The sequence below is a fragment of the Halichoeres trimaculatus genome, unplaced genomic scaffold (assembly GCF_033239565.1).
Source record: "Halichoeres trimaculatus isolate MK-OKI-2021-1 unplaced genomic scaffold, fHalTri1.1 fHalTri1_scaffold_4, whole genome shotgun sequence".
NCBI classification, from domain to species: domain Eukaryota; kingdom Metazoa; phylum Chordata; class Actinopteri; order Labriformes; family Labridae; genus Halichoeres; species Halichoeres trimaculatus.
Genome location: NW_027437182.1, coordinates 10,240,094 through 10,258,828, shown reverse-complemented (window position 1 = coordinate 10,258,828; position 18,735 = coordinate 10,240,094).

Sequence of the window (18,735 nt, the reverse complement as noted above, 5' to 3'; positions counted from 1 at the left end):
TCCTTCTGCTTTTCTCTAAATCCTCTTCCTCCTTCTTTTCCCTCTCTTCACCTCCTCCACCTCTCCTTCTCTCTGCCCACCCATACTGTCTCCACAGGGAGCTGCTTCACACTGAGAGTGAATCAAAAGGCAAAGGAGAGAAATATCCTTTCAACATGCACGCACGCACACACACACACACACACACACACACACACACACACACACACACACACACACACACCAGAGGACTGTGTGGGAATGAACCAAGGGGCCTCGCTCAAATCCCTGTCTCTAGGCAACCAGCAAGGATATGCTGGGGGAACAGCATTAAAGTTGGAGAAAAACTTAAAAACACACAGCAAACACACATACACACGCAGACACACACACACACATACATACACACACTTTCAAATTCTCTTTTTCACATTTTATTTGTAAAACCAGGTAGAAATGTTGAGCAATAACAGAACAGCAAAAGGTAAGTGAGTGATACCTGTACTTCCAGTGTGTGTGAGATAATAATACTGTGTGTGTATGTGTGTGTCTGTGTGTAGGGAAATGATGAAGTGTCACACCAAGAGTTGACCTTCAGAGTTTGACTCAAAATCAACAGTGATGCAGGGGTGAGCAGGAGCGTAAGAATGTGTGAGTCAAAAAAGCCACGTGAGTGTGCAGCTCTGAAATCAAACTACAGACTTTCACTTTGGCTTATTCTGTGTGTGTGTGTGTGTGTGTGTGTGTGTGTGTGTGTGTGTGTGTGTGTGTGTGTGTGTGTGTGTGTGTGTGTGTGTGTGTTTGCATGCTCATTTGTGCACAAATGTGTGATTTGGTGTGTGTGTGTGTGTGTGTGTGTGCGTCTGCCACCTCTGCAGCTGGCCCTCCATCAGCAGATTAATAAGCTTTGTTGCCACGCCGACCGGAACCTAGTGACAACCATCCAGACTCAAAGCATCATGGGTAACGGACTGACTGGGCGCAAGCTGGCCCTGTTTTTACAGCTCTGTTTTGTTCCACACCGCGTTTCTGTGTGTGTGTGTGTGTGTGTGTGTGTGTGTGTGTGTGTGTGTGTGTGTGTGTGTGTGTGTGTGTGTGTGTGTGTGTGTGTGTGTGTATGAGAGAGAGATAGATAGTTAATTGCTCCTCTCTTGCTACCCTCCTCAATGACATCACTGCGGTCACAGATGTTTTTTCCCACTTCTTGGACCCCTGGACACACACACACACATGTGCGCACACACAAACACACACACACACATAGAAAAGCTGAGGAAACACTTCCAAGCTTTTGATTCACTCTGTCTCCCTTTCTTCTTCCCTTCCTTTTTTTTGCTCTCACCGTCAACCCCCTTTTTGTGCTGTAAAGTTGTGTAAAATCGTTATTTTACAATAAATTGTTGATTGAAATTTGAGCTGTGGTGTACAGACAAACCAGTGGCTGCATCATATGACTTAAAGACTTAAAGCTCCTCTCTATTAGCAATGTATAATGTATAGAGTTACAGTTAATTTACAGTTATTAGTAGAGTTAATGGGTAGGTATCTTTATGTATACATGTATACTTGCTTTATTTACCTGCCTCTGTTTTTCTTGTTGTTGTTCTTGGTCTTAACATTGAAAATCTATAAATAAAATATATATTTAAAAAAAATAGACTTAAAGCTCCTGTAAGGAACTTTCTGTCTTTGTTAATCTTGGCGCCCCCTGTAGAAACAGTGCAGCAACTTATCTCTGCACACAAATTAGCTTGTTTGTATATGATGTCAGACCCCAGAAAAAAAAAAAAGAGTCTGTTAGTTTAAAAAAAATGTCTGTTAAGCTCAGAGCAACAACCTCGCAGCATTCATATTGTTGACTGATTTAACAAATCTTTAATTTTCTTACTGAGGAGCATCTGAAGCACCAAAGTCGGAAGAAACAACTTTCATACTGGGAAACTTGAACTCTGTAAGGAGCTTATGAATGCAGCATAAATCAGGCAAGAGAATCTTGTTGCGTTGTCTTTTAACAAACAAATGTATCATTCACTCTAAATGTTTGGATTTGGAAAAAAGTAAAATATTAAGAAATAAAAATAAAGTATTCTATTAATCAACTGATTGTACGCCTGCTGAGAAAAGAAAAAAACAATATGGAAATTGACGGTCTAATAGTTGACAGTTGGATAGTTGACTGTCTTGTCGGCTTCCATTGGTCATAAAAAGGCATCGTTGAACATTGACTTTGTCACGCCAGCAAAAAAATCCTTAGAGAAGTTCTCAAAATGGGGGATTTGGTGTTCTGACAGATTATGTGCAAAAAATGTCATAATCAAAGCAAAAAGAGGCGCAGTTAGATTTTTTCTAACTACATTTCCCATAATTCAACTCAACTACATCTTTAAGTTGGATCACTCGCCTCCAAAATCTCACCTTTGTTCCAACCTTACAGTGAGTGTATTTTATACAGGTTAGTTCAGACCAATCTGAAATAATGTGACTCAAACTTTTCACAGGCCAAGTTACTGCTGCAAGTTATTAAGTGAAATGAGTGAAGTGACTCTTTATTTTCTACATAGCGCCACTATCATAAAGCATAAAAGTCAGACCTAAGATAAGAGAAAAAAAATCCCTGTATTGATTTGTCACGCATATAGGGTTGTATTGTGAGTACTTTCCTCGTTTGTCTTTGTTTGGGAACACAAAGTCAGGCTCTGACTTCAGCTCCTACTTGAACTCTCTTTTCTTCATGTCTCATGTCCTTGTCCTTTCCTCTTCTTCTACAAAGAGCTGCTTCTTACTTCAAAGTTTCTCTGGAACTTCTTTAGATTGTAACTTCTCAGTCACTTAATATAACAGGAGAGGAGGGCCTGTGGGTTGTTGTCAGGACTCTGACCTTTGACCTCCTGTGCTGTGGGCTGCAGTGTTATATTTTGCTGGTTCACCTATTGTTCGTCATTCTGCTGCTGCTGCTGCTGCTGTAGGCAGTTTTGTCTGAATGAGATGCTGAACAGGTTTTAGTGAAAGTCATGGAGCGAACGAGGACAGGTCAAGTCCAAGTCAAGACTGAACATTTTTTGGCAATTATTTATTAGCAGTCAACATGTATCACTAAATGAAACCAAATCAGTATTCTGTTTGTGAGACATGTCAAGGGAAATGTATCTTTCTCCCCCTGAACTACTTTTCAAGTCCCAGGTGAGTTGGGATACATTTGAGAGAGATGTGAGGCCAAAGAACAGTTATAACAGATGAAAGTCAATGAGAAGTCTAATCAAACCAGCATTTGTTACTTGACCATCCTTTCATTTTTTAAAGTATATCTCTTTCCATGATTGTCTGTCCCTTTTGCTACTTTTCCCATGTTTTTTCCTCTGTCACACTCTTCCTCTCTTTTTCACAAACTCTCACTACACTCTCCACAGACACCTCTATCGTCTATCATCCAATGTGGGGCCATGCAGTTGCAGTGCCCCCTGGTGGCAGAATCATGTAACATCAGACTTTAAACAGTACCAGTCTCAGGATAAGTAAATGTTTCCTAATGGTTTGTTCTGTGCACTCTTTTCTTTTCCTCTCTGTGGTGAGACGGAGTTGATGGACTCATCAGTAACTGTGTAAAGACCTGATAATGTGGTTATTAGATTTTAAGCCAAACCAGGATCTGAGGTTTTTGTAGCCTACAGGGGACCTCTGGTTTTTCTAGGTGGGTAGCATTCTGATACAAATGATTGAAAATGATGAAAGTCAAACTAAAAGTCAAGCTTTAGTGCAGCAGCAGAGTGTGTTTTTAAGCTTCTTCAGCCCAGCACCACAGAGTAGTTTTGGGCCAGTTGGGGAACATGTCTGAAAATAAGGCCAAAGGAGAAAAAATTGGGAAAAAGGAAGGAAATATAAATGAAAAAGGAGCGTGGGGCCATGCAAGCCTTCTGACTCAAGCAATAGAGGAAAATTTTATGCTGAGATCATGAAAACCATATTTGAAGATGACTCCCAACCACTTTCATCTCTGCTCTTGCTTGTGAAACCACATTAAAGCAACCGCACCAACACAAAACACCAACTTCTGTCTCGTCATGAGGAGCACTTCTGTCAGATCACTTCCCTCACTTTTAATTTCTGATGCCTCTGTGAGCGGCTCTGAAGTTAAATCAGGCTCTCCTCAGGCGTAATGGAGACACGTGAAACCACTTGCAGAGCGGTTTTTGGCTCAGGTGTGATTTCCACAAACAGGGGAGATGATTGACGTTGGCTGCCAGACGGGGGAACATTTCTCTGTCAGCACATTTGTATTATGATTGTAGAAGAAAACTAAATAGAGTAAAATACAGCAGGAGCAGGGGAGAAAAAAATCCAGTGAGGGAAAAGAAAGGATTGGAATCAAAGCAAAAGTTGAAAATCACTCGACATTTGGTCCGTGTTAAATTATCCATGACTGAACGGGGCCTCAGTGAAAGCTACTTTGTCTGACTGAGCTCTGTCCATCTTAATGAAGCTAAAAGAGTCTTAAACAGCTTAACACAGTCTTCAGGTTTCTACCTGTGTAAGGCAATACAGTGAGTGTAATGATGCACAGAGCCACGCTGTGTGTCTGTGTGCGAGTGTGTGTGTCCATGACAAAGAGAAACTATACTGTACTGTATACAAGTGTGTGTGCTAAGGGGAGAGGAGACAGTGCAGGTGAAAGCAGAGACGACATCAGAGTCTGAATTAAAGGATAATTACAACTAAACAACAGGAGACTGTTCCCTTAGAGAGTCCAGAGGGATTATCACTGCTTATTGCTCCTTTACATTGTAGAGCTTTCATGTTAGAGTGTGTGTGTATATGTGTGTGTCCACTCCTTACTCTTATTAACAGACTCTATATCACTTAAGAGAAAACCTTGTTACTGATTGAGGGTCCTAAGAGTCTTTTTCCTTTTTTGATTTTCTCAAAACACAAACCTTTGTAGAACCAAGAATGGACAAATAATTGTAAAAGATCCATGACAATGATCTGCCACGATACCACTGTGCTTTGCTGTTAAATCTGGAGGCTCCAACTTTTAACAACCAGGAGAAAAAAATGCTATTTGAGTTTGAAACTTGACACCAGTGATCTGGGTTTGTATTTCTTCTTACTACAAGTCAACAAAGGGATCAAGTGTTGAAGATTTCTAAATGTAGTCGCAATGTGGATTTTGATGCCACTGAGCAATAAGAAGAGGGACAATTTGAAAGCCTCCTTAAAGTGAAGCTAAAATGTTCTTTATTCTTTTTTCTACAGTTTATCCCATTCAGAGTCACAAGTGGCTGGACTCTTTCCCAGCTGTCTTTGGGTCTTTAAGAGGCGGGATAAACCCTGGACTGCTCACCAGTTAATCATAAGGCTAGCCAAAATATTTTCTTCTTTTACTGACTGACTGTAGCACAGCATAAAGCCCACCTCCTCCATGAGGACAGGTGGGACTTACCATGCAGAATTTCAGGAAATTAGGCCGTTTTGAGTGTGCATCATTTGAGTCTCATTTGTGCTTCATTTGTGCTGGTTTGTGCCATAAAAACTGTTTTTTTTTTGTTTGTTTTTTTTGTTTTGTTTTTTTGATGCTACAGTTTTTACGTTTTTATAGGTCATCCAGAGTTCACCCAGCCCCCGCTTTCGTCTCGTCCAAGTAAAAAACGCTACAGCAGTGTAACATGTTAACTCGAAGTTCGTCCAATGGTGGCATTCCAGGTGCTTGGAGTATGAAAAGAGCTCAGGTACACACAAAGATACTTTAAGTTAAAAACAAAAATAGCGAGTTACTTGGCATGGTAGCACAAGACAAACTCTGTTTGACTGCAGCCAACACAAATGAGTAGCACCAGCACAAGATAATTTCCAGCGGTGATGCCATCTCTAGAAAATAAAGTGTGTATGATCTATAAAACCATAGTGGGACAAAGGAAAATTTCAACAGCACAACCAGCACAAACAAACAGTACTATTTTGGGTCTATTTTGGGTCTATTTTGGGTCCATTTGGAGCAAATAGGTGGCTGGATGACGTCATCACCAGAAATTAAAGTGTTAATAAATGTAGCAGACCAATTTCCTGAAATTTTGCACAGGGTGGGGGGGCAACTTCACATGGGTCTAACATTATAATCAAACTATACAACAAATAATTTCTTCTCATATGGTTCTACCATTTTCTAATATGATAAAATATGCCAAAATGATTAATTTCATGACAAGCTCAGCTCTATTTTTTTAAAGCTATTTCAGGTCTTTTTTATTATTATTATTTCTTTATTTGGAGAAGACGAGACAGTGGATAGAACAGATAATAAGATGGTTGACATGAAGGGAAGGTGCTGCAAGCTGGATTAAAACTCAGGTCTACCGGCCTGAGAGCTTGCCTCATGGAAAGTGCAACGTAGACCGCTAGACTTCACTAATGCTGCTTTATTAGTTTTTCTTCGTGTGATTTTTGGTAAGCAGAATACTAAATACTAAAGCTTCAAGAGTAGATGATCACTGTCTACACTCTGTATTTAATATCACTGGAGCAATATATCAGTGTCTGTTGCAGGGTATTTTGGCTTCACTTTTTGCAGGCTGCTGTGGCTTAGTGGTTCAATTGCCTGTCTCTCAATGGGAAAGTCCAATTTTGACCTCAGCTTCTTCAGTCACATGCAGAAGTAATGATAAATGTTAAAAGACCACTATATACACTATCTATGCGGCCTCTGCCACAGGTGTATGAACATTGTGTGAATGTGTAGAGGTGTATAAGGGGCCAAAAAGACTATAAAGTAACTATACAGTGCAAGTCAATTTGTATAATGGGGAGAGAAAGAGACACATTGTCTATCTTTACAGGAAAAGGTCCTGCCGCAGTTTTTCAAGAATGCCCAAAAAGATATAACATGTGGCCCATTCAGACTGGAGAATGAAGAACTTAGCCGTCTTAGGGTCAAGGTTACTGCGATTCTTTGAATAACTTTCTTGGCCATCAGGTGGGAGTTCATACAGTAATTGTGAACCAATTTCAAAAGAAAAGGCTTAGAAAGGAAAAAAAATAATTAAAAGTTTTACCCCAAAGGTCAAAGGTGAACTGCAGACACACAGAAAGGGTGTTTTCTGGTCTTTCACTCCAGCTGTTAATACTGAAAAGCAGAATCTTCCTGATGTATGTAGACCCATTTCTCATGTTGTTACGTAGAGATGAATATTTTTTTCCAAATATGTGAACACACCTCTGTCCTGGCGACATATACACTGATTAACGTCTCACCAATCTGACTGGCTGTTGGAGGTGGAGGTTTGGTTTACAGACTTTTTGTTTCAAAGCTGCCAACTTCCTTTTTGCAAAAGCTCATATGTGAGATCTCTTCCATAACAGAAACCCCAACAAAAGCCACATCTTCAGCATTTGTTTAAAGTAGTAAAAGTTTACACTGATGTCGAAGAAGAGGAGATTCATTTAAGAAGGGCAGAGCAGCTTTTTCATACCCCACAGTTAACTACCTGTGTCACCTGTGTTCATTTTCTAAACTGGATTTATTTTTGAATCAAACTTAAGTTAAAAAAAAAAAAAAAAAAAAAAAAAAAAAAAAAAAAAAGGGGGAAAAAAAACACTTATTGAATTAGTTTTCAGAGGAAATTGTGTATTTTGCAGATAGTTCATGGTCAGATCGCACTCAAAAAAATCCATCAACACTTTTCAAAATCAAAACATGGGAAGATTTCATTTAAAAAGCTCATTTTCACTTTTCAAGGCCAGAAAAACAGGACGGAAGGAATATTACACTGACATGTTTTCAGCTTTTAAGGTTTCATCATATAAATAACAATACCCACACAAATACCTGGAATTACTATGGAGGCAAAATGCAGTCACTCCCCTCTTTGCTTTAAGTGCTCTATCACTTAATGTAGGCCTCTTTTTTAAGTATTTCGAATCTTGTGATACTCTCAGATTTTAATTTGTAATTATTTACGAAAATGGCCTTCTTATCATCATTCAACAGAAAAATGTTTTGATAATTTAAAAAATGATGTATTGCATTCATTAACCTATAAAGGTGTTTTTTTTAGCAGGTTTAATGGACTGAAAACTCAGACGTGGTTTGTTAAACTAGTCAGACAGACAGCTGGATTTCCTCAAACATTTCATTTTGATATAAAGTCACAAAACTTTCAGCTGGATCAGTGGGATCTTAAAAATAAACTTTATCAGCCTCTCCTCTGAGTCACAGCTCTGTGGCTGAGCCCTCCCTGTGAGACAAAGCCCGAGTCCCAGCAGAAAATTAGCGCATTTAGCTGTCATCGCTTAGCTCGCTTTACAATCCAACCAACATTCACACAGAGTGGCTCGGTCTCTTTTCTCTCCCTCCATCCATCCATCCACCCCTCCACCTCCAGCCCCCAGCCCTCGCCTGCTTGCTTGCTTTCTTTCTTTGAGCAGGAAAGGTGATCCTCTGTATAGCTCAGAGATCAAGACAGGAAGGTGTAAACTGCAGATAAATGCGATCAAGTGTCTCCGCTATCACAAGCCCTCACATCGGAGTGGCTGGCCGGCTGGTTGGGTTTACCTCCCCCCTCCCCGTCCTCCCCCGCCTCCACACCAACACGGATTAGCTGCCCCCTCTTTGTGCCTCTCAGACAGGTGGAGGAGATGAGGAGATGTTCAGTCGTTCTGGACCTGCAGACCTTTCAGACCTGCTCTTACAGGTAAAACGACACTGAGCAGCTATCATTAACCTCATATAGACCCGTCTGACTCAAGGGTCGTCTCATGGCCCGCTGGATGATTTAGGTAACAAAACAGAAACAACTTAGTGAGACGAATACTGAACATCATATTGATGTAGAGGAAACTACACGCAACCTTCAAAGGACTAAAGGAGCGAGTCTGTCAACACTGTTTGATGGCATCTATGGTACAACAAGGAGTTCTGTTTTATATCATATGTTTGCTGTCATAATGGGATACATCCTCTGGTGGCCTCGCTGATGATTCTTAGCCATTTGTGAATATTTGTATAGCTCACCAGTAGTTGGGGTCTATCTATTGCTGAGCTACTTCTGTGTTGATGAAGCTGTTCAACAAGCCTCGCTGGAAAGAGCATCATGAATCCTTTGTTTATACGTTTTTGTACAACATTGTTAAAAGCAAGGTGTTTCAATCTAACTGCACTGGTTAGGACCTGGTGGATGAAAATGTTCAAGGTTTCCTTCTGGTTTTTCTGGCTGGTAGGATCTGTGGCTCGATCCACCTGGGGTGACCAGGTGTCCCGCTTTGTGCAGGACTGCACAGCATTTTAATCACTTTTCCCACAAATTGAGACAATGTCCCACATTTGATCGATTCTTGCTCTCTAAAGAACGGCAGTCTCTTTTCTGAAATCATGATTTTCATCCGATAGCTGAAAGAGGACTATTGCCATTACATTTGACCGGTGTCAATCAAACGTACACGTGACGTCAGGAGTTTATCGACCCGTCTCTACCTCCTCCCACTGACACAAAAAACAAAGGTAAAAGCCTCAGACACCAAACCGCAGATTTTGGACAAGAAACATGAAAGTCCTGGGAGAAAAAAGGAGCTGCTAACATGTTTATTTAAGGTTTAAACCAGTGCAGGGTGATTCACAGCGAGAGTTTAAGGATCTTGATCAGTTATTTCTCCGCTCCGCATGGAGGCGAGTATGATGCGAAGCGACACACGTCATGATGTAAAACCTAGAGAAACGGCTCGCCCAGCAAGTTAAATTGCTGTCACTCGTGCCTTTTTGGACTAGTTGACCTTTAAGAGCTGTGAACATACACTGAATGTAAAAAAATGCCAATACTCTAAATGTATACATGCACTATGTTTCACAATTTATAAGAAACTGTGGTTTCTTTTTTGAACTTTTACAAGTCAATTTATTCAGTTTGTATGAGTATCATTTTCCTGTGACAAATGCATTTCCTTGTCTTTTAAAAAAGGAAAAATTCCATTAAAGGGAGAAAAAAGACAAACACAAAACACAAATGGGCATACTACGGCAACCAAATCAAATTGCTGTTATTTGTATAATTATGAGCTTGGTCTCTAAGAAATATTAATGTTTCAGGGTTAGATGGACATTAATTAAAATTTCAGTCTTTGCTTCAGCATAGATCACAATCACACTCCTTGTCCCACATTTGGCTTATAAGCTCCTGGTCACCCTAGTTCCACCAGTTTTGGTATCAGCTCTGTGTTCACTGGATGAGGACAGAAACTCAGTCGAAGCTTTGTTGGTAGTTAAGATTTCCAAGAACTAAATTAGATCGTCACCATCTGTACTTCCGTCAGGTTTAAGATTCTTGTATTGTCCCGTTTGCTTTAGCTCTCTACAACAATGAGCTCTTCTGCAATGGCTGCCTGTCTGCCCCCCACTTGCTCTTTGTTGAGATAAAGTTTGGAAACCAGATCCTCAGTGGAGGAGACCCACTGTGCTCCATCTCAAGAGTCCTTCCTAACTGCTGGTAATCTTTTCCTATTTGTAAGTTTCTGCACTGTTCCTCCCTGCATGCTTTGGTAACTTCCAGCACCATTTCAAACATGTCCTTTCGTATCTATTTCCATTACTTTTAAGTCATCCAATGGTGAAGGCATCATTGTAGCAAGCAACATGTGGTCAGTTATCTTCTACTTAGTTTTTGTTGTTTGTATTTGTTAAGCTTGTCTTATCCTATGAGACTGGTCACAAGGTTTTTGCATTTAGTCTGAAATCAGAGGCACATCTTAAGCTATTTATCGTCATAGCAACATGTTATGAGAGACAAAGTCAACTGTTGCTATGAAATGGAGCAATGGAGTGACCAATCAGAATCAAGTCTCCCTGTTACATTCTCTATCATGTACTGTACATTTAGAATAATGCCCATGATCAATGCATATTGTCCATATAGCTTTGTTATGATGTCCATATAGCTGCTATCTGCTATCCAAGAAGTCACTAGATTTATCCGTTTGCATTTGAGTGCTTATCAGGCTTTATACACAGGTCTGCATTTAGAAAAAATTAGGTTATTGGACCTTTTCTGCTCACAAAACATGTTTTCATGAGGCCAGTAGCTCAAGGCCATATTAGCCTTAATAGAAATATAACACACCTGAGTCACTGCCTGGATTTAAAGCAGTCCTGGTGTGTCATGGGTGATCTAAATGCCACAGTTTGTTAAAGAAGAGAAAAGTGAATAAAAAAATAACATTAGAATGTCATTTCTTTTTTGTCCAATGTGAATCTAATAGCAATGTAAGAGGGACTATAAACTGGCAGAGGACAAGGTCAAGCTCCATACATAATAGTCTAAAGCAGGAAAATAAGCTCAGAAAAACCCAGTGATTACACTCCTTTAACACCATTTGACTTTGCTGTTTCACTCTACAGTCTGTCCAGAGTCACAGATAAGGAAACTTACTTGAAACTCTCTTTATTGATAAATGTGCTAAACTCACCGGACTGAGGGATTTCCATGCAGTTCAGTTTAGTCTGATCTGCAGGTAGGCAGCTTTCTAAACAGGCTGTAGGATCTCAGTGTCATTCAAAATGAATATTATTTTCCATGCTCTGGACAGCAAACATCACAGGTTGAGAAAGAGACAGTTTAAATGATAATGGGTGCTAATTATAGGTATGCAGACATGGTGAAGAGTGCAGCAAAGTCACCACTAAACACCTCATACACAGAGCTGCTGAGGATAATTACAGAAGTTTGAGAGAAAGAAAGCACTGAGGGTTTGTGTCTTTTTGTCTGTACTAATGACCCTCACAGCAGAACATGGAACACAAGTGATCCAGCTTTGCTGAAAATTGATGAGCTGTTTTTTCGACGTTTCTACTTTCTTTGCAACCCAGATCTCAAAGTGGAAAAAATAATTAGTCTCTTTATCCTCTTGTATGCATGTGTGTTGTTTGCCCATTATCAGCAAATACTTCTCATCATGTTCTACATTTATTCTATGGAACATATCAGAGGATAATACAAATTTTCACAACACATGTGCATTAAAGAAACAACCTCTGCATCCCCAAGCTTCTGTTCTGTCATCATCCTGACTTTTCCAACATTATGGAGACTCTCCTTCAAAAACAGGGCAATTGAGTGCCATGTAACATCTGCTAGATCAGTGATTCCCAAACTTTTTGGTCCCTGACCCCTAAAAACAGAGATGCCCGCAATTGGTGAGCCCCTGCTGTTAGAAAACATTGACAGGTCTATTCAAAAACATTCAATTCAAAGAAGGCCTATGATACTTAATTAATCTGACTGGTAGAAAATAAGAGCTACCTATGTGCACGTATTATAGTGTTTTACTGATACTGTCACTGACCTGGCTTAGTCACCCTGGTCAAATATTTTATGTTTGCATGGTTTTAAATAAAATTTAACCCTCATTTTGTGAATATTTTGACAAAATCCAATGAAATATGCAGTTGTTCACAGTTTTTGATTTTGGAAGGCATTTCACAACCCCCACTTTGGGAACCACTGTACGCGACATGGGTACAATATCATCCCAAGACAAACATAACATTGAAAAGAAAGGAAAAGGTACTGGCAGCTGGTAGGAATTCACATTTAAAATGAGGGGTTATATTAAGAAGTGAGTGACTTCACATGGTAAGTGTTTCTACAGCCTATGCCACCAAAATCACCACAGTGAAACGTAGGCCACTTCTTGGTATCTCTAAACATTGTGGATGCACAAGACCCATCAGTATTTCAGTTACTTCTTCTTAAGGACAACACACTGTAGAAATACCAATAAAGAAGAGTTCCAGGGCAATGGATGGGCCGTAAAACCCAAAGACTTCAATACATCTTGGGCCTCCATGTTTTAAAGAAAAAAAAACATGCTGCCTGCATAACACAGAGTTGCTCTCTGCATTTTGATAAATTTGACAGATCTCAGGTATTCGATGACCTAGTATGACACTAAAAGAGGACATCTATGTACCGGTCATCTAAAAACAACTTGATCCAAATTTCCTGAATGATGTTGTCCATGAAACCATGACTTGTTATAACTAAGATGGGAGTATTAAAATCAGGATGCATCAACTCGACAAACATTTTTAACAAAATGTTACAAATACCAACGTAGTGCCCTTACCATGAAATGGTCAACAGTTAATACCCATAGTATAGCTTTAAATACAAGCACAGTCCATTTTTCCTACTTCAGTACAGCAAAGCCATGTCTCTATCCACACACAGTTTTGACCCCCACTTACACTAAAATATGAAAAACATAACAGAGATTTTCTAAGTGAGGCGGTTTGAGGAACAGAGAAAACAGTTTAGGTTTAAACAGACATCATGCAACAAGTCAATGGTTTAAGTTTGGTTTTCCCTTTGTATGTCTGAAGCATTCTGCTGTGAAATTTGTGACAAGGTAAGTGGCGACTTTAGCTAGAAAAATGCCAACAAGGTAAAAAATAACATATGGACTCTTTTTTTTTCCACCAGTGTATAAAACTATGAACATATGTCTGAGTATCAACTGCTCTACTGACACCTCTTTTCTTCCACTTTCCATTTTTTTCTCCATCTCCCTCTTGCTTCCCTCCTCGACAGTTCACGTGTCTGATAAACCATTTATCCCTCCAAGGACGTTTTTCCCATCCAAGCGTCCATCCAGTGAAATTACACACTCAACACATAATGGAATCTGTTCCTATCGTCTCAGCACAGAGAGACCCAGAACCCACATCTGCTCCCGAATACCCCAGACAATAAACAATTCACTCCTCATGTTCAAATCTCATTTTTCGGACAAAGTCTCGACAATAAAAAGAAATAAATTAAGGGGCCGCCTTAGCCATCCCAGAGACGTGGGGAAAAGTTTTTCTCAGAGTTTTTTCGCGGCGAGCAGATTCCTCTGAGCTAGCCATTATCTCAGGGAAGAAGTTAATTAAAGTGGCCCAGTCTGAATCAATGGGGGAATTTGCGACCGCGCGACAGACAGACCAACAGACTGACGGGAAGAGCGGAGTGACGGCCATGACACCACTTCAGAAGAGAAGATTAGCCCGGAGACAAAACTCTGGGCTCTGATCAGCCCTCCAGTGCGGCTCTCCTCCTGGATTACTCCTCTCCCGCCCCTCCCTCCCTCTCCTCTTCTCTTTCTCTATCTTTCCCTTTCTATCCATCCATCCGCGCCTCCCCCATCCTCCATCCTCCCAAAAGAACTTGAAGAGGCTTGTCTTCAAAGCTCGTCCCCTCCTTCCATCCCTGTAATTCCTCACATCATTACCAACTTTCCAAAACTTAATTTTAGCAATTACACATGCAATTAATTAATAAATGTGCTGTCATTACAGCCCCTTGTGTGATCTGAGCCCCATGAATGGGAGGTTGGAATAAAGTGGTCAAATGAACTGGGAGGGCTTCAGAGAGAAACAGAGGGAGGAAGGGAGGGAGGGATAGAGGGAATGAGATTGTTATTAAGGGATTGCAGAGTTAATCGGTTGAGGGGCTGCCGCTCTATCAGAGGCAGAAGTCTGCAGGGAGAGCCAATGAGAGACAGACTGAAGAAGAGATAGGGGAAAGACAGAGAGCGGGACAACAAGACAGAAATGAGCAGGAGAGGCAGAGACAGAAGAAAGACAGGATGGTGAGGACAGAAATAGACCAGGGGAAAGAAAAAACAAAGGAACAACAGGAGAGGGAAAGATAGAGACAAAAGACAATAAGGCAAAATGAAAGAGAAAGGGGGTGAGAGCTCTACGGAGCGCACTCAGTTCAGTCAGACGGATTATTAATGAGATCAGTGAGTTCTCAGGTCACTACAGCAGTGTGAGGAGAGGCAAAAGACACACACACACAGACATGTAACACACACTGTGGGTTGACTAAGTTGATTGATGAATGATAAAGCAAAGCACAGCATATAAATGATGCAACACTCTTCTGAAGTGCACCTTTGGTTTTGCCATTAGAAAAACAAAACACTTCTTCAAACTGAGAGTAAATGCTGGAAAATTATCACATTACAAAGGAACAAAAGTCTTTTATTTTATTCAGAAGTGACATATAACTTTCACTCTGTGTTCGCTGATTTGATGGAGGAGTTTCTCTTGTTGTTCAAACATCTGATCTGAATGTTCAGAGAGGACACAGGCAGAGAAACAGGGAGCTGACTCATTCATCACTTCAGCGTGTTGACGGGAATCGCACCTGATATGAGGAACAGTGTTGAGTTACTGACGCGCGCGGGTGCGTGTTCGTGTGCGCGTGCATGTGTGTGTTTGTTTTGGTTAGTATCAGATGTACAACATAGGGACAAAGTCTATTAGCCGATATTCCGGCTTCATCAAGCTTCACAGAGCAGAGGCACTGATGGGTAATCTCATGACATGACTGACTGATGGAAAGCTCTGCCCTTTAAGGGAAGATATTTAATGAGCCGTAAGGAGTTTTCCATGATGTGAGCATGAAGAAAGTTACAAACTGAGTTGTTTAAGCTGCTTCATTATAGAATGAACGATACAGACTTCATCACAAAAACACTCCCCAGCCAAGTTTTCACAATATAAGACAACATTTTTCTTTTTTTCTTCTTAATGGAGATTACCAGTCTTATTGCCTGTGATATGATTTGTTCACTTGGGTTCAGACAGTGAGATTAAAAAAGCCAGCCCTTCTCATCACACACTGACATGATGCACTGGTGAAGTTGGTGCATTAAGGATAAGCTGGTGAGCAAAACAGGTATTTAAGAGAGGATAAATCAAAAATTCACTTAGCCTAGTTTGGTCTACACTTTAACAGGTTTTTGCGTTGACATTAAGCAGTGACTCATGAATACATAAAACTCCATGACTCTTTTGTTGTGCTCCTATTTTGTGTTTTTTTTTTCATATCTCAATTTTCTTCTACCCCACTTAATCAGTGTACACAGCACCACAGGAGCCTTAACTGTCAACAAAGCTGTCAATCAGGATCTTTTATATTATCTGATGACTAATTCAAACTAAACTCCTCCAGAAAAGTAAATCTTTGAACATAAATTAGTGTGCGAGAAGGGAGTATAAAAGCTACATTGATGAAAATGTATTTTGCTGTGTTCATCCATGGTCCATCCATTTACAAAAAGGAGGCTGCTTTCAAAGCCTAAACTGAGTCAGCAAGAGATGTTTAATTGTTCTGGTTTCACTTTGGAAGAGCTGTTGTGTTGTCCATCTTTTTCTTTCTCTCCTTTTTTTTCTTCTTGACTGCATAAAGCCACCAACTTGCCCACAATGATCCCCAGTAACTTTAACTTTCCTACCACTTGTTTGAAGCCAAATGTGCTCCATATAACTATTCCATGAAGGTCAAAAAAGCAAAAATTGTTCAATATGAATGAGACTGCAGGAAGGAGAAAAAAGAGATGGTGACATGGCTGCCAGCTGTGTTTTCAGGAGACCATGAAACTCTAGGCTCAAGGCAAACCGTAGCCAGTAAGCTACTGTCGGAAGTAAAAGAAAAAGGTCAATCTTACCCATGCTGCCAGAGGTTGTGTATGTGTAAGATTTTATTCTTATATCTAAATGATTTCAAATTTAAAAACTCCTGTGAGAAATATGAGCCTGACCTCAGGTTTGAGGACAAATTGGTATCGACATTGTAAGCTCACAAAAGGAAGAGTTTCAGCATGAAGTGTCCAGAGGGTTATTGAGACCTCTCGTGTTAAAGAGGAAAGAGAAAAACAAGATTATGAACAGAAGGGAAACTAAATGAGTCGGTGTGTCTCCTCTCAGCTTCTCTAATCTGCTCTGAGTGCAGGCTGCTCGCTCGGGATGAATTAAAGATGAGGGTTAAAACAACACAGCTTCCAGGGTTAAGAGGAGAGGAGAGGAGGAGAACTAGATGTAGTATGTGGAGCTGGTTGGTTTCCTGTCCAGTCTGGGATTGTTTTTAAGTGTTTATGCATACGAAAAAGCCCTCTTATGAGTTAGTCTGTAGGCTATGAGTCCATTCTTGGGGCATCTGTGTGTTTACCAGCTCAGTATGTTTCATTTAACTCAATGTAATATACAATGTGTCTTTGCCTCTATAACAGTTGACGGTATGTATGGGTATGGTCTGAAGTCTGACAAACCTATTCCAACACGCCTGCCTGTCAAAACAACAACTCTGGCTCCTTTTTTTGAGAGAAAAAAGGGTAATTCTGTGAATTAAAATGCTTAAATGACAGTCAATCAGGCTTGTAATTCCGCCTGGTATAATTAGAGGCTGGGAAAACTAATTACAGCGGAGAAACCTAACTCTCCTCTCGCTCCCGCTCCTCTCGCTACTACAGCAACCCTCATCACCAAGATCAGGTGACAGCTATCAAACTCGTTAGGCCGCCACGCACCGCCACACTCACACACACACACACACACACACGCACGCACACTCGTACGTGCACGATGTGGTTGAGCGAGCAGCTAGGCCAAAAAGAGATGGAGATGAGGAGGAAGATGAAGGGATAAAAAATAGCAGCAGGTAATCAGGAAAGAGTGGCGACAACAACAGGTTGTGTTCTTAATCAGCAACACGGGGAGAGACAGAGAGGGAGAGATGTACAGAGATGAGGTAAAACAAGAGGAATATGAACGATAAAGAGGGATGCAAGGTATATATGCTGAAATATAAACTACTCAGCATCAGGGAGCTCTCAGCTTGATTACTGCCAGGAAAAAAAAAACTGTTTGCAGTAAAAAAATGTTTTTGATTATGCCCAGCGCCACCTGCGTACAGTTTTACCCATCTGAATGACAGAGCCTTCTGATAATTACTTTTGGCTATAATTAACTGCTTAGACTGCAGAAGAACTTCTTTCCACATAGAGTAAAGTGCTGAAGGACAGAGACGCAGAGAGCCAAACACTGAAGGACTGGCAGCTGGATGCTGCAGTCTGGAAGGAGCAATGTAGCACTTCCCCAAGTAATGACAGGTAATACAGGTTGATACGGTGACGCCAGGATAACATACATAATAGTTTCTATCCCCATTTTAAAGAAAAGATAAATGAAGGCTAAGAGGCTAGGCCACCTATCCATGGTCGGTGAGATGCACTCAGTTGGCTTGATACTTTGTGTAACTTTAGCTGTTGTCTCTTTGCAGGGGGCTGGTTCTAGTATTTGATTTAACTATGGTCATGATGGGAAATTCAAACTTTGGCTTAAACATGTAAGCGACCTTTATTTTGTTGTTGACCACAGAAAACGTCCATCTGTCTTTGGTTTTGCATTCAGCTCAACACCTTGTGAACTCTTGAGCTCTCGCAAAGTTGCAGCAAGGGAACTAAAACCTTAAGCAGTTCCTTTAAAGTACTTATACCTGGCTGAGAATGAGTGTTTTTCATTAGGGATGCACGATATATCAGTATCAATATTGGTGCCAGCTGAAGTTGGTCATTTTTTTTTACATTTCATCAGATGTGATGAAAGTGGGCTGATATTTACTCATTAGATGCCAGCTATTTTTAGTGCATCTTGAACGATCTTTCAAGACCCCAAAAATATTGTTTTCAAAGACAATTTAAACACCAAGACTACCTAAGAAGAGTCCATCCTTTGATCCTCTCCATGGCCGTCTTTTCACACGATCATGCCACTCTTGCTCTCTGAACTATCTTGACACATCATCTCAGATTGTTAAGTTTTTTTTTTCCCAATATTGATATCGGTAAATATGGGTTATCGGCCAATTTTAATATCTGATATCGCCAATGGCCAAAATTTTCATATTGGTGCATCCCTTGTTTTCATCACATCTTTTCAGCTCTTTTCAGTTT